The sequence below is a fragment of the Scyliorhinus canicula genome, chromosome 31 (assembly GCF_902713615.1).
Source record: "Scyliorhinus canicula chromosome 31, sScyCan1.1, whole genome shotgun sequence".
Classification (NCBI taxonomy): domain Eukaryota; kingdom Metazoa; phylum Chordata; class Chondrichthyes; order Carcharhiniformes; family Scyliorhinidae; genus Scyliorhinus; species Scyliorhinus canicula.
Genome location: NC_052176.1, coordinates 811,518 through 819,787, shown reverse-complemented (window position 1 = coordinate 819,787; position 8,270 = coordinate 811,518).

The following is an 8,270-nucleotide window of genomic DNA, read 5'->3' as shown; positions in this document are numbered from 1 at the left end:
CAGTGTGTCTGATTCCCACTCGGGTGAAGTATCAGTGTGACAGTGTGTCTGATTCCCACTCGGGTGAAGTATCAGTGTGACAGTGTGTCTGATTCCCACTCGGGTGAAGTATCAGTGTGACAGTGTGTCTGATTCCCACTCGGGTGAAGTATCAGTGTGACAGTGTGTCTGATTCCCACTCGGGTGAAGTATCTCAGTGTGACAGTGTGTCTGATTCCCACTCGGGTGAAGTATCTCAGTGTGACAGTGTGTCTGATTCCCACTCGGGTGAAGTATCAGTGTGACAGTGTGTCTGATTCCCACTCGGGTGAAGTATCTCAGTGTGACAGTGTGTCTGATTCCCACTCGGGTGAAGTATCAGTGTGACAGTGTGTCTGATTCCCACTCGGGTGAAGTATCTCAGTGTGACAGTGTGTCTGATTCCCACTCGGGTGAAGTATCTCAGTGTGACAGTGTGTCTGATTCCCACTCGGGTGAAGTATCTCAGTGTGACAGTGTGTCTGATTCCCACTCGGGTGAAGTATCTCAGTGTGACAGTGTGTCTGATTCCCACTCGGGTGAAGTATCTCAGTGTGACAGTGTGTCTGATTCCCACTCGGGTGAAGTATCAGTGTGACAGTGTGTCTGATTCCCACTCGGGTGAAGTATCAGTGTGACAGTGTGTCTTGATTCCCACTCGGGTGAAGTATCAGTGTGACAGTGTGTCTGATTCCCACTCGGGTGAAGTATCTCAGTGTGACAGTGTGTCTGATTCCCACTCGGGTGAAGTATCTCAGTGTGACAGTGTGTCTGATTCCCACTCGGGTGAAGTATCAGTGTGACAGTGTGTCTGATTCCCACTCGGGTGAAGTATCTCAGTGTGACAGTGTGTCTGATTCCCACTCGGGTGAAGTATCAGTGTGACAGTGTGTCTGATTCCCACTCGGGTGAAGTATCTCAGTGTGACAGTGTGTCTGTTTTCCCACTCGGGTGAAGTATCTCAGTGTGACAGTGTGTCTGATTCCCACTCGGGTGAAGTATCTCAGTGTGACAGTGTGTCTGATTCCCACTCGGGTGAAGTATCAGTGTGACAGTGTGTCTGATTCCCACTCGGGTGAAGTATCTCAGTGTGACAGTGTGTCTGATTCCCACTCGGGTGAAGTATCTCAGTGTGACAGTGTGTCTGATTCCCACTCGGGTGAAGTATCTCAGTGTGACAGTGTGTCTGATTCCCACTCGGGTGAAGTATCTCAGTGTGACAGTGTGTCTGATTCCCACTCGGGTGAAGTATCAGTGTGACAGTGTGTCTGATTCCCACTCGGGTGAAGTATCAGTGTGACAGTGTGTCTGATTCCCACTCGGGTGAAGTATCTCAGTGTGACAGTGTGTCTGATTCCCACTCGGGTGAAGTATCTCAGTGTGACAGTGTGTCTGATTCCCACTCGGGTGAAGTATCTCAGTGTGACAGTGTGTCTGATTCCCACTCGGGTGAAGTATCTCAGTGTGACAGTGTGTCTGATTCCCACTCGGGTGAAGTATCTCAGTGTGACAGTGTGTCTGATTCCCACTCGGGTGAAGTATCTCAGTGTGACAGTGTGTCTGATTCCCACTCGGGTGAAGTATCAGTGTGACAGTGTGTCTGATTCCCACTCGGGTGAAGTATCAGTGTGACAGTGTGTCTGATTCCCACTCGGGTGAAGTATCAGTGTGACAGTGTGTCTGATACCCACTCGGGTGAAGTATCAGTGTGACAGTGTGTCTGATTCCCACTTGGGTGAAGTATCTCAGTGTGACAGTGTGTCTGATTCCCACTCGGGTGAAGTATCTCAGTGTGACAGTGTGTCTGATTCCCAATCGGGTGAAGTATCTCAGTGTGACACTGTGTCTGATTCCCACTCGGGTGAAGTATCTCACTGTGACAGTGTGTCTGATTCCCACTCGGGTGAAGTATCAGTGTGACAGTGTGTCTGATTCCCACTCGGGTGAAGTATCTCAGTGTGACAGTGTGTCTGATTCCCACTCGGGTGAAGTATCAGTGTGACAGTGTGTCTGATTCCCACTCGGGTGAAGTATCTCAGTGTGACAGTGTGTCTGATTCCCACTCGGGTGAAGTATCTCAGTGTGACAGTGTGTCTGATTCCCACTCAGGTGAAGTATCTCAGTGTGACAGTGTGTCTGATTCCCACTCGGGTGAAGTATCAGTGTGACAGTGTGTCTGATTCCCACTCGGGTGAAGTATCAGTGTGACAGTGTGTCTGATTCCCACTCGGGTGAAGTATCAGTGTGACAGTGTGTCTGATTCCCACTCGGGTGAAGTATCTCAGTGTGACAGTGTGTCTGATTCCCACTCGGGTGAAGTATCTCAGTGTGACAGTGTGTCTGATTCCCACTCGGGTGAAGTATCAGTGTGACAGTGTGTCTGATTCCCACTCGGGTGAAGTATCTCAGTGTGACAGTGTGTCTGATTCCCACTCGGGTGAAGTATCTCAGTGTGACAGTGTGTCTGATTCCCACTCGGGTGAAGTATCAGTGTGACAGTGTGTCTGATTCCCACTCGGGTGAAGTATCTCAGTGTGACAGTGTGTCGGATTCCCACTCGGGTGAAGTATCAGTGTGACAGTGTGTCTGTTTTCCCACTCGGGTGAAGTATCTCAGTGTGACAGTGTGTCTGATTCCCACTCGGGTGAAGTATCTCAGTGTGACAGTGTGTCTGATCCCCACTCGGGTGAAGTATCAGTGTGACAGTGTGTCTGATTCCCACTCGGGTGAAGTATCTCAGTGTGACAGTGTGTCTGATTCCCACTCGGGTGAAGTATCTCAGTGTGACAGTGTGTCTGATTCCCACTCGGGTGAAGTATCTCAGTGTGACAGTGTGTCTGATTCCCACTCGGGTGAAGTATCTCAGTGTGACAGTGTGTCTGATACCCACTCGGGTGAAGTATCAGTGTGACAGTGTGTCTGATTCCCACTCGGGTGAAGTATCTCAGTGTGACAGTGTGTCTGATTCCCACTCGGGTGAAGTATCTCAGTGTGACAGTGTGTCTGATACCCACTCGGGTGAAGTATCAGTGTGACAGTGTGTCTGATTCCCACTCGGGTGAAGTATCTCAGTGTGACAGTGTGTCTGATTCCCACTCGGGTGAAGTATCTCAGTGTGACAGTGTGTCTGATTCCCACTCGGGTGAAGTATCTCACTGTGACAGTGTGTCTGATTCCCACTCACCTGAAGTGCGTTGAGAGGTTTGACCCGGTTTTTGGCACTGTGTAAATGTAGTTTGATCCTATTCTCTCTGATGGTCTGTTTTTGCATGGCAGGTGACAATTCAGAGACGGCCTTTGCCAAGTGTGAGGATACAGAGTGGGATGGAGAGTGCCTTGGGGAGAGAAGCCCGGCCGAAATCGAAGTGTGTGTGGAGGAGCAGGAGCTGAGCTCACCAGCACGGACAGTGCGGGGTCGGGTCCCAGGGCGTGACCACTGGCGTAATTACCAGGAGCGCTGGAGACTGGAGTATCTGATGGACTATGACCAGGGGAGGCACGGACTGGTCTGCATGGTGTGTGGCAGCACCCTGGCCACACTCAAACTCAGCACCATCAAGAGGCACATCCTGCAGAAGCACCAGGACACCATGGGCTTCACGCTGGCCGAGAAGGTGATGGTGGTGGAGGAGTGGAACAAGAAAATTGCCGCCATTGCCAAGATGGATTTCTGGCAGGTGCCTGGCAGCGGAAATGGGTGTTCCGCCCAGCACGCAGGAGTAATCCTCACCGGCCATCAGTCACATCGGGCCCACGCGCACATCCCCTCATGCTGAGTGACCGCGTGGGGTCTGTATCAACATGGCATGGGGGTGGGGGGGGGGACAGTTAATATTGGCAGCAAATGCTGAGAGAACTGTACAACCCCACTCCCCACGTCACCTCCCGATCTCACCCACAAGCTGAGACTGTCAGAGGGACGAGGTCCTCCTTGGCTCCCAGCCTTACCCTCCGGGGTTTGATCCCCGCTCACACACTCCAGTCTGGGCTGATATCAATTCCAGGAGGCTCCAGCTGCCCACACTGAAAAGACAGAACGGTCGTTGGCCACTCCTGCACCAGCTGGCTGTGGAGTCTGAGGGGTCGGGAGGGGAGCTTGGGTCGGGTCGGTGGCTACATCCTCTGTGTGTTGACCTTCCCACTCGCTAGTCCGAGGTCGCGAGGTGTGTGGAACCAGCAAGAGCGAGTGGAGCAGGGGCAGGAGAACAAATGCAAATCTCACTCCCCTGGTGCAGCCTCCAGTTTGAAGAGTAAAACAAAATGTATGTGTAACAAGAGAGCCACTGGACTGGTGATATTATTCTGAGAAACACATCTGTGGGGGATAATCAACTGGGTTAACACCGCTGTGATTCCAGATCCTCTTGGGATAGAAGAGGGTTAAACTTGGGTCAATATAAAATGTCCGAAAACCCCACGTTTTGCCAGAAGGTTCTTGGATTAGGCTTGTTTGTGAATCCCACATTAGCCGAATAACCACTGATACACAATCTTGGATGAAGAATAGGTCACTGTGTTGGGTACAGGAGGGTGAAACTATACATGACCATCACACAAGGAGGTTGCACAAGATACAAATGTCCCCATCAAACACTCCCAGGACAGGTACAGCACGGGGTTAGATACAGAGTAAAGCTCCCTCTACACTGTCCCCATCAAACACTCCCAGGACAGGTACAGCACGGGGTTAGATACAGAGTAAAGCTCCCTCTACACTGTCCCCATCAAACACTCCCAGGACAGGTACAGCACGGGGTTAGATACAGAGTAAAGCTCCCTCTACACTGTCCCCATCAAACACTCCCAGGACAGGTACAGCACGGGGTTAGATACAGAGTAAAGCTCCCTCTACACTGTCCCCATCAAACACTCCCAGGCCAGGTACAGCACAGGGTTAGATACAGAGTAAAGCTCCCTCTACACTGTCCCTATCAAACACTCCCGGGACAGGTACAGCACGGGGTTAGATACAGAGTAAAGCTCCCTCTCCACTGTCCCTATCAAACACTCCCGGGACAGGTACAGCACGGGGTTAGATACAGAGTAAAGCTCCATCTACACTGTCCCCATCAAACACTCCCAGGACAGGTACAGCACAGGGTTAGATACAGAGTAAAGCTCCCTCTCCACTGTCCCTATCAAACACTCCCGGGACAGGTACAGCACAGGGTTAGATACAGAGTAAAGCTCCCTCTACACTGTCCCCATCAAACACTCCCAGGCCAGGTACAGCACAGGGTTAGATACAGAGTGAAGCTTCCTCTCCACTGGTGAAAAACATCCTCTAATATTGTCACTTTCTCACCACAAAGCCTGACCTGAAGTCAGTTGAGCCTCGCGTTATTTGGGGTAGAATTATTTGGTGATGGAAGCACCCAGGGTGAGATCAGAGTTTAATTACCATCCAGGTAAACCTCAACACAGCGTGGAGTTTGTGGTGATGTATTTTCACAAAGTCTGTTCCTGTTGCCTCAATGATTGGTTTGCCTGATTTCAGAGAGAGTGTTGGAAACTGCAGCCTTGGACAGCTCCAACATTGCCATCTACCCAACAATGTCGAAAATTACCCTGATTTACCCACTGAACAGGAAACAGGACAAAAATCCACACAGGCAGTCTACTCTCCATCATCAGCACAGTGATGGAAGGGGTCATCAACAACACTATCAAGCAGCACTTACTCAGCAATAACCTGCTCACGAACACTCAGTTTGGGTTCCCCCAGGGTCACTCAGCTCCTGACCTCACCACAACCTTGGTCTAAACATTATTAGTTAAGCTGAACTACTTAGGCAACACGAGAATGACTGCCCCCTAGAGAAAAAATGGAGTCACTGGGAATCGGGGAAAACTCTCCGCTGGTTGGAGTCATACCCGGCACAAAGGAAGATGGTTGTGGTGGTTGGAGGTCAATCATCTCAGTCCTGGGACATCACTGCAGGAGTTCCTCAGGGTCGTGTCCTCGGCTGATGCATCAATGGCCTCCATTCCACCATAAGGTCAGGAATGGGAATGTTTGCGATGACTGCACAATGTTCACCACAATTCGCGACTCCTCAGATAATGAAGCAGTCCGTGTCCAAACGCAGCAAGACCTGGACAATATCCAGGCTTGGGGCTGACAAGTGGCAAGTTACATTCACGCCACACAAGTGCCAGGCAATGACCATCTCCTACAAGAGAGGATCTAACCATCGCCCCTTGGATTGCCACGGCTGAAACCCCCATTGAACATCCCGTCATTTACCATTGACCAGAAATTGGACCAGCCATATTCCTCGGGTAGGAGAATCCAGAACTAGGGGTCACCCACAAAGAACAACCTTTTGCTCTGTGGGCACTTTTGGAACTCCCTCAAAAGTAGTGGAACCAGATATTTTGATTCTGGATCAATAAGGGGCTGCACGGTTATGAGAGGTAGGGAGGAAACTACAATCATAGCCACATTGGTATTAAATTGCAGAGCAGGTTCAAAGGGCAGTGTTATTGAATGACAGCAGGTTCAAAGGGCAGTGTTACTGAATGACAGTAAATTCAAAGGGCAGTGTTATTGAATGACAGCAGGTTCAAAGGGCAGTATTATTGAATGACAGCAGGTTCAAAGGGCAGTGTTATTGAATGACAGCAGGTTCAAAGGGCAGTGTTACTGAATGACAGTAAATTCAAAGGGCAGTGTTATTGAATGACAGCAGGTTCAAAGGGCAGTGTTATTGAATGACAGCAGGTTCAAAGGGCAGTGTTACTGAATGGCAGTAAATTCAAAGGGCAGTGTTATTGAATGACAGCAGGTTCAAAGGGCAGTGTTACTGAATGACAGTAAATTCAAAGGGCAGTGTTATTGAATGACAGCAGGTTCAAAGGGCTGTGTTATTGAATGACAGTAGGTTCAAAGGGCAGTGTTATTGAATGACAGCAGGCTCAAAGGGCAGTGTTATTGAATGATAGCAGATTCAAAGGGCTGTGTTATTGAATGACAGCAGGTTCAAAGGGCAGTGTTATTGAATGACAGCAGGTTCAAAGGGCAGTGTTATTGAATTACAGCATGTTCAAAGGACTGTGTTATTGAATGACGGCAGGTTCAAAGGGCAGTGTTATTGAATGACAGCAGGTTCAAAGGGCAGTGTTACTGAATGACAGTAAATTCAAAGGGCAGTGTTATTGAATGACAGCAGGTTCAAAGGGCTGTGTTATTGAATGACAGCAGGTTCAAAGGGCAGTGTTACTGAATGACAGTAAATTCAAAGGGCAGTGTTATTGAATGACAGCAGGTTCAAAGGGCGGTGTTATTAAATGACAGCAGGTTCAAAGGGTAGTGTTATTGAATGACAGCAAGTTCAAAGGGCAGTGTTATTGAATGACAGCAGGTTCAAGGGGCAGTGTTATTGAATTACAGCATGTTCAAAGGGCTGTGTTATTGAATGACGGCAGGTTCAAAGGGCAGTGTTATTGAATGACAGCAGGTTCAAAGGGCAGTGTTATTGAATGACAGCAGGTTCAAAGGGCAGTGTTATTGAATGACAGCAGGTTCAAAGGGCTGTTATTGAATGACAGCAGGTTCAAAGGACAGTGTTATGGAATGACAGCAGGTTCAAAGGGCAGTGTTATTGAATGACAGCAGGTTCAAAGGGTTATTGAATGACAGCAGGTTCAAAGGGCAGTATTATTGAATGACAGCAGGTTCAAAGGGCAGTGTTATTGAATGACAGCAGGTTCAAAGGGCAGTGTTATTGAATGACAGCAGGTTCAAAGGGCAGTGTTACTGAATGACAGTAAATTCAAAGGGCAGTGTTATTGAATGACAGCAGGTTCAAAGGGCTGTGTTATTGAATGACAGCAGGTTCAAAGGGAAGTGTTATTGAATGACAGCAGGTTCAAAGGGCAGTGTTACTGAATGGCAGTAAATTCAAAGGACAGTGTTATTGAATGACAGCAGGTTCAAAGGGCTGTGTTATTGAATGACAGCAGGTTCAAAGGGCAGTGTTATTGAATGACAGCAGGCTCAAAGGGCAGTGTTATTGAATGATAGCAGATTCAAAGGGCTGTGTTATTGAATGACAGCAGGTTCAAAGGGCAGTGTTACTGAATGACAGTAAATTCAAAGGGCAGTGTTATTGAATGACAGCAGGTTCAAAGGGCTGTGTTATTGAATGACAGCAGGTTCAAAGGGCAGTGTTACTGAATGACAGTAAATTCAAAGGGCAGTGTTATTGAATGACAGCAGGTTCAAAGGGCGGTGTTATTAAATGACAGCA